The sequence below is a fragment of the Pleurodeles waltl genome, chromosome 4_2 (genome assembly GCF_031143425.1).
Source record: "Pleurodeles waltl isolate 20211129_DDA chromosome 4_2, aPleWal1.hap1.20221129, whole genome shotgun sequence".
NCBI classification, from domain to species: Eukaryota; Metazoa; Chordata; class Amphibia; order Caudata; family Salamandridae; genus Pleurodeles; species Pleurodeles waltl.
This window is the reverse complement of record NC_090443.1, coordinates 116,153,175-116,171,719: the sequence shown is the minus strand read 5'-3', so window position 1 is coordinate 116,171,719 and position 18,545 is coordinate 116,153,175. Positions and strand designations below refer to the sequence as shown.

The 18,545-nt window shown below is 47.1% G+C and overlaps 1 protein-coding gene across 2 annotated transcripts in view; it reads right to left on the bottom strand.

Annotated features, from left to right (window-relative positions):
• SMAGP (small cell adhesion glycoprotein) overlaps positions 1–18,127 on the bottom strand; it is a 114,088-nt gene extending 95,961 nt beyond the window's left edge. Inside the window, exon 1 of one of the 2 annotated variants that reach the window (XM_069230895.1) lies at positions 17,995–18,127. The gene's annotated coding sequence lies outside the window, so the exon portion shown is untranslated. Of the gene's footprint in view, positions 1–17,160; positions 17,293–17,994 lie in introns of those variants that run through there. The other variant, XM_069230897.1, reaches the window with a different exon arrangement.
• Positions 18,128–18,545: the final 418 nt, after the last annotated feature.

Below are 18,545 nucleotides of genomic sequence, written 5' to 3'. Positions count from 1 at the left end.
CCTGTTGCCTAGAGGTTTCTGCCCCCCCCCTGGTGGCAGATCGGCCTAATAATAGGCCGATCTGCCCCCAGGGGGGGCAGAAATGGCCTAAAATAAATTTGCATCCCCAACCCCCACCCCCCCACCAGGAGCGACCCTCGCCTACGGGGTCGCTCCCCCTGCGTGACATTGGCGCCAAAAAACAAATCCCCGGTGCCTAGTGGTTTCTGCCCCCTTGGGGGCAGATTGACCTCAAATCGACCAATCTGCCCCCAAGGGGGGCAGAAATGGTCTAAATACAGTTTGCCCCCCAGGGGAGCGACCCTTGCCTGATGGGTCGCTCCCCATCTCTAAAAAAACAAACATACAAACAAAAAAAACCACAAAAATAATTTGCCCTGGCGCCTAGAGGTTTCTGCCCCCCCCGGAGGCAGATCGGCCTAATAATAGGCCGATCTGCCCCCAGGGGGGGCAGAAATGGCCTAAAATAAATTTGCATCCCCAACCCCCACCCCCCCCCACCAGGAGCGACCCTCGCCTACGGGGTCGCTCCCCCTGCGTGACATTGGCGCCAAAAAACAAATCCCCGGTGCCTAGTGGTTTCTGCCCCCTTGGGGGCAGATTGACCTCAAATCGACCAATCTGCCCCCAAGGGGGGCAGAAATGGTCTAAACACAGTTTGCCCCCCAGGGGAGCGACCCTTGCCTGATGGGTCGCTCCCCATCTCTAAAAAAAAAAAAAAAAAACACAAAAAAAAAATGTGCCCTAGGGCCTAGATGTTTCTGCCCCCCCCCTGGGGGTAGATCGGTCTAATACCAATAGGCCGATCTGCCCCCAGGGGGGGCAGAGATGGCCTAAAATAGTTTTGCCCCCCTACCTCCACCCCCCCCCCAGGGAGCGACCCTTGCCTACAAGGTCGCTCCCCTTGCGTGACGGCGCAAAAAAAAAGATCCCTGGTGCCTAGTGGTTTCTGCCCCCCTTGGGGGCAGATTGACCTAAAATCGGCCGATCTGCCCCCAAAGCGGGCAGAAATGGCCTAAATACATTTTGCCCCTCCAGGGGAACGACCCTTGTCCAAGGGGTCGCTCCCCATCTGTAAAACAAAAAAACAAAAAAATCCCTGGTGCCTAGTGGGTTCTGCCCCCCTTGGGGGCAGATCAGCCGAATCAAAATAGGCTGATCTACCCCCCAGGGGGGAAGAAACGGCCTAAAATAATTCCCCCCCCCCCCAGGGAGCAACCCTTGCCTAAGGGGTCGCTCCCCTTGCGTGAAATTCACGCAAAAAAAAAAAAACTCCCTGGTGTCTAATGGTTTCTGCCCCCCTTCGGGGCAGATTGGCCTCATCAAAATAGGCCAATCTGGCCTAAATATAATTTGCCCCCTAGGGGAGCGACCCTTGTCTAAGGGGTCGCTCCCCACCTAAAAAAAAAAAAAAAACATAACAAAAAGAAAAAAAAAAAAAAAAAGCTCCCTGGTGCCTAGAGGTTTCTGCCCCCCGGCCTTCCTAAAAAAATGCCCCCCCTGGGAGCGACCCTTGCCCAAGGGGTCGCTCCCGTTGCGTGAAATTCGCGGAAAAAAAAACTCCCTGGTGTCTAATGGTTTCTGCCCCCCTTGGGGGCAGATTGGCCTCATCAAAATAAGCCAATCTGCCCCCAAGGGGGGCAGAAATGGCCCAAATATATATTGCCCCCTAGGGGAGCGACCCTTGCCTAAGGGGTCGCTCCCCACCTAAAAAATAAGAAAACATCACAAAAAAAAAAGAAAAAAAAAAAAAGCTCCCTGGTGCCTAGAGGTTTCTGCCCCCCCTGGGGGCAGATCGGCCTAATAATAGGCCAATCTGCCCCCAGGGGGGGCAGAAAAGGCCTTCCTAAAAAAATGCCCCCCCTGGGAGCGACCCTTGCCCAAGGGGTCGCTCCCATTTGACAGTTTCATTAAAAAAAAAAAAATCCCTGGTGTCTAGTGGGGTTTTAAAAGCCGGATTGCAAGCAATCCGGCTTTTGAAACCCTGTGAGAGACTTCAAAGGGAAGGAAATACATTTCCTTCCCTTTGAAGCCTCTCGGGGCCTCCCCCATGGGATTGAAAGAGAAATGCAAAAGCATTTCTCTTTCAATCGCGCTGGAAGCTCTGCTTCCAGCGCGATGGGGGAGACCCTGTGACTAATCAGCGCGCGCTCGCGCGCTGACGTCATAGGGGGGGTTGGGGGGGTCGGGGGTGGGAGGGGAAGGGCTTCCCCTTCCATCCCTGACTTTGGGGGGGTGGGGAGAAGCACACAGAGGGAGCGAGAGCGCTCCCTCTGGGCTGTGTGCCGAGGACGTAGTGGTTACGTCCTCGGCACAGCAGCACTGTGCCGAAGGACGTAACCACTACGTCCTCGGCACAGAAGGGGTTAAATACACAAAGTACTCCCAGCTGTAAAACAAACGTCCCAGCCATGAGAGCTTAAAAAGACACTGAATGGTGAGAGGGGTTTCTATTTTGGGTCCCCCCCACCCTAGTGTGAGGTCCCAGAGATTACCTAGACAGGTCCCATTGTAGTAGGACCGCCACAGGCTGAGTTATGGGCCAAGATATTTTGTAAAAGAAATGCTCCACAAAGCGAGTTTCCCGAGTACAGTGAATATTGTAGTATTGGATCTCTCGCTGTGCCGGGAGAGATGCGTTGAGGATTTCAATGTTTTATGTGTTTAAATTGTGCCAGATTGTACATTTTTCAACTGCTAAACTTGCACATAAGCGGTACTAATGTAAAGCGCGCCCCCGATAGACTTGGAGCTATATGAAACTTCGCGTACATAACTGGTACTCATGTAAAGTGCTCCTCCGATTGAGTTAGAGCTATATGAAACTTCCAAAAAAATAAATAAACATAAATAAAAAAGAACCTCCCTTCAACTTGCAGCCTTTGGGTGAAGACACCACAAAGAAACAGCGGCATGCCCAAAAACAAGGAAGAGGAAGAAACAACATGTAGACACAGAGCGCAAAGCCAAGAGGCAAAAAAATTGTAGTGCGCCACACAAAGGTATATGGAAGATCGCGCAATAATCCATGTAACAGGGTCAGTCTCCAAGGAGGTAACAATGCAGCCTCTAGATGGGATAAACGTACAGCATTTACCTACGAAATCAAGGGAATTTTGAAAGGCAGGCCAAGGAAAGAATGTAGGAGATGGGCGCGAGATGGGCGTTGTGAAAGCCCACAGAAGTGCGTTCACAGCAGGAAATGTCTTTCAGAATTGCTTCAATGTGATTTACATTTGCTTAGCGTGGAAACATGGAGTGTAACTACTTCACCATTACTATCGAGTGCTTTATGTAAATGCACAAAGATAAATACATAGAGGAAGAAAAGCTGCATTCAGTACCCCCCAGGGGGCGAATCTTTGTCTCAGTTCCATTGGATTGGTAAAAGAAGGAGCTCATTCTTCTATTGGACAAACTTATACCGAAGCAACAGTCTGGGAAGAAACAGCGACTAAGAGAGCAACAGTAAAGATCCACAGGCTTAAAGAGGCCTAGGTTAAGTACTGCCATACCCCAGAGGTCGGGCAGAATGGTTTTTATTTCAGTGGGCAGCACAATCCTTCACTCTGTGCACACTGAATAATAGGAAAACAACTGCAACGCTCACCTCAGCGCAAATATTTATTCTGGAACACTCCTCAAAGGCAGGGTTTCACAAAGAATGGGCAAATAAGTGCGAACAAGGCCACCTTGGCACGCAAACGTCAGTGGATGGCCCCGCACGGCACTGCGTTACTTTTAGTTGTCTCGCTCTAAACAGGGACCACCCTTAAGCCCGCGCACGGCGGTGACCTGTGACCTCTTGCATGCAGTTAGGCCTTCTTAAATATTTGACAGATTCCATCTCGGGGTGATGGATATTGTTTTCAGCGGAATGCTTGGGCTGATAACGTAGCACAAGGTTAAAGACTTGCTATCCGTACAAGGCTGTCTCAGCCGGGGCCTGTGCTGGGATTTTGTTTTAGACCAAGAGACCTTTTGCAGTCCTTCTCCCAGGCAAATGATGTGATGCTTCCCCGGACAATCTGACACCCGCTACCCCTTGGCGCCTTGGCAACTGCTGGGAATTCCCTCACCTTGCCATCCTGTCAGTGCATCTGGGTCGGGGTTGTATGTCAGTCGATCATTGCCAGAAATGTCGTTTGACATAAATATCGTGTCCTGGCAATTACCTACAAAATTATCGGCTAATTTAGTGTGGATTTCCCTGTAAGAACTACAAAGGGATGGTATACTTGTAAATGTTTTTTATGACCTAATATTTATTTCACTTGCAATTCTGAGAAGGAATTTCTGATGGCATATCCAGGTGGGTTGGAGTCAAGTGAAAGAATCTTGTGGTGTTGTAAATTGTGCATTACTCCTGAATTCGAGGAGTATCCATAAGGACTACGAGGGTAGACACACCAGCTCGTGCTCCAAAGTTTGTGGCTTAAGCCCTTAATGACTAAATTAGTAAACAACTGTCTTTTCAGCGTACTTTCCACCAGAGTTTAAATTATGCTTGATTTCTTGCTCAATGGGCCTCGTTGTTTTTGTTGCAGGGGGAATGCTGCAGCGCTTAAATCATGCTGTTGTTGCACTCTTCTTCTGCATGGGTTTTGTTATCACGTTTTTAGAAAGGGTTCCAAGGCTGTGTTAGGCTTTGGGGTTGCAAGACTGCAGGGAATTTAGGACCATTAGATGGAGTTAGAATTAAGCTTCACCTCTTATTTCTGGGTTGGGTTCGAACACTTGTACATATTTCTGAGAGGCCTCTTTTTGTTCCTGCAAGTCAAGACCTTAGTAATTGGTCTTAAGAATCCTTTCCCACTTGAGGTGGATCCCCAATGGAACCTGCGACTAATGTTTTGTTGTTTCTTTCAGGACAGAGCTTTTGCTGTTTGGTAGACACACCCACCTTTGCCTTTAGCACTTTGTTTGGCCCACATTGCTGATGGGGAACAGTGGTCAAGTGGCACAGGTGCTATCTATCCAGATGACTAGAATCTGTGTTGATATTTTTCAGGTGGTTGTGCCTTTGGTTGCAGAAGGTAGACACTGACACTAATTTATGGAGATGGGGGCTTATTTTTCATCATCAGACTTTGATTCCGAACAAGAGAGAGAGAGAAAGGCAGAAAAGAGACAAAGATGGTGAACGTGAACGATAATAAAACGGTGAAAAAAGGAGAAACTAAAGATGACTAAAACCCATAACCATGCCCGGTTCTAGCAGGGGGTCCGGGTGGGGCATGCCCCTCCAACCATGACCTTTGGCCCACCCAGTCACGGCAGAAGAGGTCACAGGGAAGGCACCTGTCAAGTGCTTCCTCTATTTCAACGTTGGAACGTTCTGTTTTTTTCAGTGTCTTTAAAACTGCAACTGGGAGGTGTGTCTGGGGGTAGAAGTGGGCAAACCAACAAATTAACAGGGAGAGCGAGATAAGGGTCTGTCTTGGTTCTTAGAGTCCATGCATGAGCCGAGTCCTGAAAATGTTTGCTATGTAAAACATACAACAGACATCACGTAAATTTGATGAAGTCTCTTCAAAATAAAAAAAAAGGTGTATTTCTTAATCACATGGAAGCTTTGACATTAATATGCCACCACATACAGTTGCACTGAGAAGTACTTATTAAAAGTGATAGTTTTTAAACATGAGCTTAAAGCCATTCCTGCCCCGTCCTCACACTGATGACAGTGCAATTAGTGAACCAACAGGCAAGAGAGTTGTCACATGTACCCTGTATGTGGCCCAGATTATTACAGAGCAACACAACGAATCAAACACAACATGTTTTTGTATAATTGGTTTTCTGGTTCATAAATTTGAACGTGCTTTCATGCACAAATATGAAGAAAAACAGGTTTGGTGAAATAAAAATATTTTCCCCAGATCACACAATTTGAGTGAAGTAGCTGCAATTTATCCAGGTTTTATTTTTCACTTTGTATAAATCAACCACTAAATGGCTATTTGTCTCTCCTTTTTATCTTAATGTTTGTTTTAACCTCTTTATGCAGTTTTGATATAGTGCAAATCCGACCTGGGTGTACTGAAGCGCTTTTCATGAACACCAGTTACATTACACAATGTCAAATTAATTTATTTTAAGCACTGGAGATTTGCCCAGAATCACAGGATGTTAAGTCAACGCTGATTCTCAGGCCCAGCTTGTTCAATTTCAAAGTTTGAAGCTCTCGCCGTAATGCCACATCCTGGGCAGACTGAGGGTGGCAGGCAGAGGGTAGATGAAAGCTCAGCTCATTATGGGCTCAAAGTTCCAAGTGGACCTCAATTTGAGCAGAGCTCGGATTCAGGCTGAAGCCCAGATCGAGCTTTAGTAGGGACAGAGGCTTGCTTGCCAATGATGCAGCAGGTACAGTATCACCAGCGCCCAGGTCTGTGAACGGCCTAATGCACCTCAATTATGGTCTTTGAGGGTGTTCTGAAAGTGTTTATGTATTTTAGCTTAAGAAGCATGCAGTAATAGTCTATAGGATGGGATATGCATTATACTATTCAGATAGTAGCAGTACATGCCTCATTGGATGAGCAGCCACCAGGGCAAGGGAATCATAAATGCCCCCCAAGAGTTAATGTGGAATTACAATGCCTAACAGAGTAAGAGCCTTATTCACAAAGGTAAACTTACACTTTTGTGTAAGTTTATTATTATGTTTTGTATATTCAAAGTACAAGTTTATTTTTACTGACAGTAATTTTACTACTCCGGAGATGCCGCAGTCGGGATAGAGAGCTCAGCTCATAAAGAGATAGGACAGGCCTAACTTTTTATGTGCACAGTCTCTTCCACGAGTGCAGAGTCTCCACAATAATACAATTACTGTTCATAAAATTAAACTTGTAGTTTATGAATAACAAAAAATAATAAACTTACACAAATCTATACGTTTACATTTGTGAATCAGATGCTAAGCATGTCTGTCTATTCTCTACCGGATGCTGAGGTGAAATAAATAAATGCATTATATCAAGTAAGATATTGTGTTGGGCTAAATTTGTTTTCACCAGTATTGCCGAGTTTCAAATGTGAGCATTCTGATATCTCGTTACAGTATATTGCACATTAGATAGTCACTGGACGTATGCAATTTTATGGCTGGGTATTTTCCTTATAGATTTGCTGTATTTGCCAGGTGATCTAGCATCTGCTGCATAATCTGCAGATTTTAAGAAAATGTTTCTAACTCAAAGGGATCAAAAGTTATATAAAATGCTGCAATACATGTTGCAGCACAGTTGATGACCCTCTGCAAAGATTGACTGTACACCATTCAGTTGCTTAGTGCTATACTTGTGTGTTAAACTAGTACTAATGAGGTGCCACCAGGCCCAGCCACTGTTAACAAGTGTAAAAATGACAAAAGAATGAAATAATACTATCACAAAATGTTGCTGCATTACACTACTTAATTTGCCTTTTCTTGCTGCATCATTTAGTCAATTTTTGCTGCATAATTTAGTCCTCCCCTACTGCATAAATTCACTGACCCTGGTGATACTCTTTGTCTAACCACATTTACTCGCAATAGGACTGATCATAATTCAGTTTAATAAAGAGCTACCAGGGGTTCTGCAATGTGGAATGATATATGCATGTGGCATTTGTACTAATTATCTAGAGTTATACTCAGAACTAAATACCCCAAACCAAGAACCATTGGGCCACCATTGTCCTCTGTTTCCACACACTGAAAATGCTGAGGGAGATTTTTAAATAGCCCTGAGTCAACACGGAAACTCATCACACACACTCTTACCATCAGCAAGCTATACTACAAGAACACATTATATGCTAGGATAAACAAGCATCTCATCAGGAGGCTGCAGAACATCCAGCCCTAGGCAGCCACAATCACTTCCAACCTCCCATGACACACACATCTCACCTGTCCCCAAGGAGCTACACTGGCTACAGTAAGCACATTTCAAACTCCCCAACCAAACTTTCAAGGCACACTGACCCAGCATACCTCAACAATACCATCTGCGTTCACAAACCTTCCAGACACTTCAGCTCGGCAAGACTCCTATTTGCACACATCCCATGCATATGGAAAACCAGATCCATGGTTGAGCCTTCTCCTACATCGTTTCTAAAGCATGTAATGATGTGCTGTTACACAACTGAGCCTCCTCCTCACTTCTTGAATTCAACAAGAAGCTAAAGACCTGGCTTTTAGAGTAACCACGTTAGGCCTAGGCTTGGCTAATCTCACATTTGCTCAACACCAGGACACCCTCCTGTATGAGAATGTGTATTATAAAACAACATAACATGACATGACAAGACCAGAGACAAGCAAATGCAGTTAATGGGGCATTCAATTCAGACTGGTACCAAACCTTAACCATGCTGGAGTATTCTGTTAGTCTGAATGATTGCTTTTGTTTCCCATGTTGTGTTTCTGTTTGCCTCTGTGCCAACATCCCTGATATAGGCGGGCTAAAAGGCAAAATGATTCCCTTGTTTGTGTGGGGTCACACCCCATGCAAATGAGGGACCATCCTCTGAAAATAGTGCTGGCTATACATGCGTGCCAGTGCATCTGCAGTCCCTTCTGTAGCTGAGGCACTCTGTGTAATACGGCCCCAGAAGGTTACGTGTGAGTTCAATTATTGGTTTTACAATTGTCAGGCATGAAAACTGCTCTTAGTTGTCAACAATACTGCTTTTGTTTTTTTCAAATGTGTTGCTGTTTTTTTTATCATTGAAAGTACACCGCAAAAGAATGGCCTGAAAATAAACAATTACAAAGTTCACAGTATGCAAAGAAACAGGTGTTGGGCAAATTGCAAGGAGTAAGTAGCCAGTTTTCTTAGTGAGAAATGTCAAGGCTTAGGTGTGGTAACAGGGATGTCCCTTGAACTTGTTTTACAATTTGCTTGGAATCCAGGTTCTTGTGTTGAAGCCTGGCCTGATGGAAATTCTAATGGTTTAGGCTGCTGAGTATAGACGTCGGCTCTTACTCTCAAATAACTCTCTAGATGCCCTATATGCCTGGTTGGAAGAAGACATGATGTAAATCTTGGACTTGTAGGCTACCTCCAGAAATGACTAAAATTGTGCTGACACTGGCCCTCCCGAAAGTATCCTAGGCCCATGCAGATGAAGATTTCTGGAACCGGACCTGCCCGTAAGAGAACATGAAACGATGGAAAGTGTAGGGTGATGGAAGAAAAATTAATGAGGATGGATCAAGACTAGACAGTGGTATTCGGCAACCACAGCATTCAGCGACAACGGCAACAGGACCCTAAAGAAAAATACTTGGTACAGCACTTGCTTTTTTACGTTATTCCTACATTGGATGGGCACATAAATTTGGTTAGAGAGCAGTAATTTGCCAACTGGTTGGCCTCTGCAACTGTGATGGTTCTGTCTCTGCTGGACAGGAGCTGCAAATAGGGTTGATACCAAGGGGAAGAGCGACACAATGACAGTGGTTTAGCCTTTGAGGGCTGTTCTAAGTGTGAAGAAAGAAGATGGCTTAGAATATGGTTGGGGGTGTGTGTGGTATTAACTGTTGCGATGAAACATGTGGCATGTGCCTTGGAGGCTAGTTATTTAGCTGTGTGTATTGATTTTGGAGAATTACATTTTGCCACACTTTTTCCTGTGTTGGCTTCACGACAGTGTTGTGTAGCTCTGTCTATTGTATTGCTATTTATAGGCTAGTGGATCAAGGCAAACACTGCATTTTGTGCATCTTTCGGTTGGTGCAGATATAATTGCACTGCAACCGTTTCACGTTATGACATCCGACCTTGAATTTGAGCTGTGATGGGTACTGGTGTACTGCATGTACTGGTTACCTTGAGAATCTAGAGGTTGTGAGTTCTGTGGAGGAGGATTTGCCCCTCTTTTGGTTGGTAGTGGAGGGAACGGAGGCTGCGTCCATCTGCCTCATCACTGCACATACAGAAGCTAAATAAGCCATGAGTAACTGACACGCCTCTGTGAGCATGAGGGCATTGTGCATTATGTAGTTATATATTTTGTACAGCCCAGACAAAATAACTGAATGCAAGAGGTCAAACAAACATCAGTGAATCACTGAGGTTTAGAATATGTGGGTTTTCATTTGTATTCAGAATGCAACGAGGTTGTTGGAGTTGCCTATGTGTTGGGGAAGGTTGTTCAACATAAACGAACACCTTCATAGAATCACATGTATGTATACACTGTCACGTGCTAGGGCACTGGCAATGTTCACACATACCCAGGAGGTCTGCGTTTCCATTTTCCTTTGCACTCAAAGTAACTGTGTTCTAGGCATAGACTCTCCTGTTACACAAAACTTCACGACTGAGATTCTCCAAGTGTACATAAAAACACAAACATATTAAAAAGACATTTGCAACAATACAGTTGATAGTTGCTTTTGTTTTGTTAAGATTTTGCTGCAAGTTAATTAATGTATGGGAGAAGAAATGTTATGAGGCTCATTCTGAGCCCTTTGGGAAGTGTTGGCAACCGAACTGAGGTTTTGGGTTGTGTGTAAACACCCCTACTAACGCAATTTGTCTCGGACACCTTTTGCCACGAAAAATCTCGTGAAATCAGTCTAGGGAGAAATGGTTACAAAGAGGCAAAACATGCTGCAACTCCCATATCGCATTGTATTTCTCAACCAGGCCTCAATATATTGGAATGGTGATGTAGCACCAGCTCCTGAAGTATCAGCATTTATTAAATGCAGAAATGCCCCTGGGGACTGTGCAGGACTTGCAATAAGGCCCTAAATATAAAAAAAAGCATTGTCCCACCAAACGAAATCAACATGAAGGGGACTGGAGGACGGTTTACTGGGCCTGAAGACATGTTGCAAAAACTGCCTTGGCAAAAAAATCAGAGCAACATCACTTTGCACTATTTTGATGTGATGCAAATAGAGCAAACCAATTTTATCCAGTTCCTATCACAACAGCAAGGATTTGCAACAGGCCACAAATGAGAAAACAGATAATGAAACAATTGCATACAATTCAGTTTAAGAGTGTCATGCTTCCATTTTCTTACGATAATGGCATTACTCCTAGTCCTACTCCCTCGCCTTCCTTTTAACCAATGAGGCCTCCCGCCTCCCCTCTAGACCCTCCCTTCCCCTTTCAAAAACCCCCCCCACCCTTATCCCCTCCTGTACAAAAACCAAGCCCAAGCTGCAACTCGGACAGTCCGTACCGGGAGGGTGGGAGGGAACGGAAAAGGAAGGCGAGGGAGTAGGACTAGGAGTAATGCCATTATCGTAAGAAAATGGAAGCATTACCTCCCGTCCCTCCCTCGCCTTCCTTTTAACCAATGAGACATAGCAAGAAAACACACAGGAGACGGACATCGAGTTGCAAGACCTTTATTTAATATCCTGCACCAAGAACATCCCAAACATTATCTCATAGAGGATAAGACCCGGTGACCTAACACCGACTCCAAACTACCCAAGTCCGACAGCCTATAATGACGCACAAACGTCGAAGGAGAAGCCCAAGTGGCGGCCCTGCAAATTTCCACCACGGAAGTCCCCTGAAGCTCCGCCACCGTAGCCGCCATGCCTCTGGTAGATCTCCCCTGAATCCCTTGAGGAGGAACCACCCCTTTCAAGGAATAGGCCAACAGAATTAAAGATCGAACCCACCGACTCAAGGAAGCCGTGGAAGGTTTTTCACCTTTGCGAGCCGGACCAAAATTAACAAACAGTGAATCCCCTTTACGAAAAGGAGCCACCACCCGCAGATACTCCAACAAAACCCTGCGCACATCCAACGAATGCAAACGGACCTCCTCCCTTGAGGAGGGATTCGGACAAAATGAAGGAAGGATGACCTCCTGCCGGGAATGGAACGAAGAATTGACTTTTGGAATAAAGGAAGGTACCGGAACCAGAACCACCCGATCGTGAAAAATCTTACAAAAAGGAAAGGAACAAGCCAATGCCCCCAATTCCCCCAACCGACGAGCCGAAGTAATGGCTACCAAAAAGAATGTCTTCAAAGATAGATGGCGCAAATCACAGTCCCCCAAAGGTTCAAAAGGGGGCTCCGTCAACACATCCAAAACCAAGGACAGATCCCATGAAGGAAAAGAACGTACCGGGCGAGGAAATAAATTAACAAGCCCTTGAAAAAATCTCGGCATCAAGCGCCCTTCATCCTGAAGATTACGCCATGGTCCTCTGAATGCCTGAATAGCCGCCCACTGCACCCGAAGAGATGCCACTGACAACCCTAAATGAGCACCGTCCTGCAGGAACTGCATCACCTCAAAGATAGAAGCGCAGGTAGGATCTAACTCACGACTTAAGCACCATGACGAAAACACCTTCCACTGTCTACCATAAGAAAGCAAAGTGGAACGTCTCCTCGAAGCCAGCAATGTAGAACTCAAAGCTACCGGCACCCCCAGACCTGTCAATCCCCGTCGTTCAACTTCCAGGCCGTCAAGTGTAACCTTCTCAATGACCCCAATGGGAGGCAGGGAAACTCCAGGGGAGACGGACAAAGAGGCAGAGGCCACATCCTCCCCTCCGCCATCAGCCTCAACAAGGGGAACCAATTCGCCCTCGGCCAAAGTGGCGCAATTAGGACAACCCTGGACCCCAGATCCCTCACACGTAACAGAAACGCCCTGAGTAGTTGAAAAGGAGGGAACGCATACAAAAGGCCCTGCGGCCAAGGACATGACATCCCGTCCACCTCCCATGCTTGGGGACATCGAAACCGGGAGCAGAAGCGATCCACTTTCGCATTCCCTACTGACGCAAACACATCCAGCACTGGAAGACCCCAAAGCCGAACCAGATGCTGAAACAGAGACTTCCGGAGAGAGAAAAGTTGAGAGGAAGGAATCACTCTGCTCAGCAGATCCGCCCGAACATTCACCACCCCCCGAATGTACGTAGCCCTGAGAGAAGGAACCCACTCCTGAGCCCACACAAAAATCTCCCTGACTAGATTGAACAGAGCCCTTGACCTGGTCCCTCCTTGCCGATTGACATAAGCCTTGGCCACTAAGTTGTCTGTGCGAACCAGAACCGCCGAACCCCTCAGGGAATCCTGAAAATGGACCAGAGCCAGGAATACTGCCCGCAATTCGCGCCAATTCGACGACCGACTCGCCTCCCGAGGGGACCAAAACCCCTGAATCTGAGCCGACCCCATCCATGCCCCCCAACCGGAGAGGCTGGCATCCGTCGTCACCACCACGGGTCTCAGAGGCGATAAAGAAACCCCTATCCTCAGGTGGTCTGCATCCAACCACCATTGCAACTCTCTGTGAATCAATCCGGACCCTGGAACCCTGTCCTTCAGAGAACCGGACCCTGGTGTCCACCTTCTCAAGAACCATGTCATCAAGCACAGGAGATGGAAACGTGCCCAAGGAACCAGAAATATCACCGACGCCAAATGACCCTGCAGACGCAACCATAGAAGAGCTCGGGGAGCAGACCGCCACAATACCTTCTTTACCAAAGCCTGTAGGACACCCAACCGTTTTTCTGACACAGTCACCAACCCAAGAAGAGTCTGAAACCGAGCTCCCAGAAAAACCAGATCCTGGGACGGCACTAAGTCTGACTTCTCCCAATTGATTAAAAATCTGTGGTTTTGCAGGACCCCCAGAACATGGACCACCTGCTTCTGCAAAAGGTCTCGTGATTGGGCATGAATCAAAATGTCGTCTAGATAAGGATGCAGAAATACCCCTTCTGAATGAAGCAAAGCCACTAGAGGAGCCAGCACCTTTGTGAAAATTCGAGGAGAAGATTTTAGACCGAAAGGCAGAACGCAAAACTGATAATGGTCCTGACCCACAGCAAACCTCAGGAACTTTTGAGAGGATCTTGCCACCGGTACGTGTAGGTAAGCGTCCTGCAGATCCAGTGACACCAGAAAGTCCCCGTGTCTGACAAATGGAAAAATAGTCTGAATGGACAGCATGCGGAAATGCACTGTCCTGATCCAGGTATTCACCTCCTTTAGATTGAGCACCGGCCGAAATCCCCCTGAAACTTTCTGCACAAGAAACAAGACCGAATAAGTGCCCTGACCCCGTTCGTCTAGCGGAACGTGGGAAATGGCCCCCTTGACCAGTAAGTCCCGCACTCCGTCCAATAATGCTCTTCTCCGTGACCCCTCTGAAGGCAGAGGTGTGGGACGTACCCCTGAATCTGGAGGAACCACCACAAAATCTATGACATAACCATTGGCCACAATGTCTAGTACCCAATGATCGTTTACACTGTCCTTCCAAGCCGAAAGAAAGTGACTCAGTCTTCCCCCAACCGGCCCTCTGCCAGGCCCACAGTGATTGTCAGGACCCCTTCTTGAAACCACCCCGGGTCGCAGTAGCAGACTTCTTAGTTGAAAAACGCGGCTGAAAACGCCTTTTCCTAAATGAAAAGGATTTAGCATCCCTAGTAGGAGAAGATCTGGAATGTTTCTTCCACCCTGTACCCGAAGAAGAACCCCCTTTATAAGGTAAGGCATGCTTCCGTTCCTTAAAAGCCTTGGAAAGCATGGATGGCAATTGTTCTCCAAACAAGGTACGACCTTCAAACGGCAGTCTCAACAAGGCCGCCTTTTCCCCTGGATCAGCCTTCCAGGAACGCAACCAGAGGGACCTACGAGCCCCAATCAAAGACCCAGATGCCAGAGCCGAAGTACGGACCACATCCGAAGACACATCAGCCAACAATCTGGCCTGCTGCTCCATACCAGCCAGGAGCTCCGAACATTCCGCCCCTTCCTGTACAGCCACCGCCAGATTATCAAAGTCTTGAACCAATGACTGTGACGCATAAGCAGAATAAATCCCTGCCCTCAGCGCCAGATTCTCCGCAGCAAAAGCCCTCTTAAGACCCGAATCCACTTTACGGTCAGTGGCATCCGTAGGCACACAATCCTCCGGATTGACTGCCGTTTTGCCAATCAGAGTAGCCAAAATAGAGTCCAGGCGTACTGAAGGAGGCAAAACCTCCTCACCCTCAAGTAAGTAAAGTTTCTGAAGGAATCGTGGAACCTGAGCCTTATCCACATCCTTCCACTCACGAAACACCATATCCCTCACAAGTCCCTGAAAAGGCATGGCAAACTTTGAAGGTGTCTTATATTGAGGAAATAAATGAGAATCCGAGTTTGCAGGTTGAAACACTGGGAAACCCAAATTGTCCCGAACATGTGCCATCACTTCCCACATATCTTCTCTGGAAACATATTTCCCCCCAGATGACGTCGATGGGGCCTCATCCTCACTCTCCGATGAGGATTTCCTAGCTGCTACCGATGAGTGCGCACATTTAGACTGACCAGTCCTGGCCACGCCTGCTTGTAGTGCCCTGGTCACCGCCACCTCAATCATATCCTGAACCTCCTCTCTGGACATGAGGGGAGTACCCCTGCCAGGTACCTGTGAGTTCTCAGGAGTAGTAATGCTAGCCTCACCCCCCTCCTCCTCCGAGGAAGAAGAGACAATCCTACGTCTCTTTGCTGGAACTTTAGGCATGGTAAACAAATAATCACTGACTTGAACCCCAAAAAACTACCCTCTATATAGGCACCTGGTCCTCCCCCCAATCAGGGCTCCACCAATCCCTAAAGAGGTCACCTATTTCATCAAATACATAAAAACCACGGGCCGAACGCCCGTCCTACCTGAGAGCATCTCAGAATTGAATTCCCTCGGTTCCCCGCGGCTCCGCGGCGCTGAAACCCGGAAATCAACGTCCCAGCCACAGAGGGCCGGCTGACCCCGTCAGCCGGCCTCCAGGACACGCCTCTCGATCAACCATGCTGCTCGTTCAAGACGCGCCCCAGCCGTAGCACTCCTCGCGGAGCTCCGCGTCCCGAGGAGTGCCTCCATCGACGACCTCCAGGCCCCGCCGTGCAGGTAAGAAAGGGAAAGAAAACCGTCTAGCGTGGGCTAGACAAAAGAACAGGAGGGGATAAGGGTGGGGGGGGGGTTTTGAAAGGGGAAGGGAGGGTCTAGAGGGGAGGCGGGAGGCCTCATTGGTTAAAAGGAAGGCGAGGGAGGGACGGGAGGTAATGGATAAGGCTGCCACTTCCTCCCCACCTCCAAAAAGAGGTAATTTGTTCATTGTTTAAGAGTCTACAAAGGCCCGAATGTAATACTTACATAGAACATATGAAAGCACTTGTATTAATGTAAAACATTACTGTTTGTTTTGGTTTACTTTACTTATCAGCCAGAAACATTTAAGCAGCTCTATAGCACGTTTTACAGTGATTTCTTCATATTTGTGCTGTAGTGATAAGTGGGGAAAATACCATCTGTAGGTGATTCTTCTAATGTTTGTACAGGCCGAGCATTACCATCATGGTTATGTAAGTAGTGGTAAGGGTTTATTGATCAGTTAATCACCGGCCAGGTGGCAATCCTAGTCACAGTCAGAGAACAAACAGCCTTGGACCCTTTTTTAAAGAATTAAAATTGAGCAAACTGATTGTCCACTGTTGTCACCAGGTATTTGAAATAATGAAATACATTTGGTTTGCTTCAAACAAAGCGCCATCTTTCAAGTTAGCAGTGGGAAAAACGTATTTTACACACTATATTTTTTGGTAACCACTCCAAAAACGAATGTAAAATCAGTTAGTGCCACCTTAGCCCCGGTGCAAATACTATTTACTCTTTTGTCTGTGACATAAGTTGATAAAGAACTGTAAATGGATTTGCTATTTTTACAACCGTGCAAACGTTCTGTAATATAGTCCACAATACATTTAAGAACCAAACTTATAAAAGTTTTGAGAGGGGGGGTTGGTAAGATGTCATTAGTGGAACGAATACTGTGCCATGGATGGATGCTGGGGGTCAAGTGAAAGGTATGGTCGTGACACCCCGAATTTTAAAAGCTGAAAAAGTACCTCACAACCGCCAGCCCAGTAAAATCTCTGTTCGAAGTGTAAGGCCCTATACTGATGCTAGAGCCATTGGTGTTTTGTATGTTCGTACAGCAGCCTGCTGCTGCTCTCAGGGACTGACGCAGGATGCAAATATGACCGGCATAGCCTGCTGATCTGACACACACCACCCACCTGTACTCTGAGATTACTTTCTGTTGAACACTAATGCCATCAGATCCCAGGGAGCACGATCAGGGGCAAACAGTGACACCGATATAGAACTCACCAAAGGGACGGACTATGATGTGGTCGGGGCAAAGGCTCAAACAGATGAAGCAGCCTGGTGCTTCCAGGAGGGAGGCTTTTAGGTGGGCGGGCTGCTGCCAGGGTCTGGGTGGGGCGAAAATTGAACTTTTCTGAATCGCAAAAGGAAGTCGGTAATTTTGCTGACGTAGTTAGATGAGTCTGGTGTGACTGCTTGGTCTTGTGACTCAGTGAACAAATGTATCCCCTCTAGGAGTCTGCGTTTGACCTCGCGGTCTGCGGTTTGGATTCCTGCGGGACCACTGAACTTGGTTACAAAAAACATGTTATTTACCAGCAGGATGACAGTGTGGTGAACGTGCGCCTTATGCATCCACACCTTACGTTATGGTTGTACGAAATCATTTTATTGGAGGATTGGAAGCAGTGCCTAATTTATGTCGGTTTTTACAGGCTGTGGACACTAGCACTCATTACTGGTGACCCGACTTATTTTGCATCATGCTTGATCCAGAGCAAGAGAACGGAAGGCAAGAAACGGATACATTCGGAAGAGAGCTAGGCAAACAAACCCTGAACTTTAAGGGTGACTGCTGGGTGAGTTTTCGCACTCTGCTTGAAACGTCAAGTGCTTCAATAAAACGTTCACCTCCCGTTGTCTCCTCAACTGTCTATTAGCATGTACGGAGATTCCTATTACTAGAAAGTGCTGCTGCTGTTTTTTCTTCCCTTTCCCAATCGACCAGTTTTCCCCGGAGGGAATCAAGAAATCGACAGCGTGTGCTGTTGTTATTTTTTAAGTGCTCGCTGGAGGGTGGGCCTGACCCCTCACCTCCACAGGAACCTACGTGCTTACCTTTATGTTGCTGAGGGTAGTCGGGGGTGTGAGCCGCTCGCTCAGCTCTAAGCCTCTCCTGCTCCTGGTGTCGAGTGATACAGTAGAGTGGCGAAGGGGCGTTTCCTCATTTCCTACCTTTCCAGTTTCGCTGCACAAAAAAAGTACAGTCACCAGCCAGGTCGTCTTTTCAGGTTAACCCTTCGTGAGCCGAACTGGAGGAGAGGAGGGCCTAGGCCGCGGCAAGTGATAAACACGCCGTTTTCGGTACTGCTGTTCCCGGTAAGAGTAGGCAGTTCAGTTACTACAATATTTTATTCGGTCTCGCTTGGGTGGACACGCATCCCGTTTACCGCTCCGTGTAATCCACACTTTTGATGGTAAGGATAAACTTAGAAGCCGAGAAAAGGTGCAGAAAGAACCAGGATACTTGGCAGTGCGAGGTAAGGCTGGGTGGGTCTCCCGCTGAAATAGAACGAGGAGAAACTCTATCTAGCATCAAAGCCAGTGCTTTATTTTGGTAGTGGTGACAGAGGAGTAACACAGGCCCCCCACAGTGCTCCCAAGGGCCC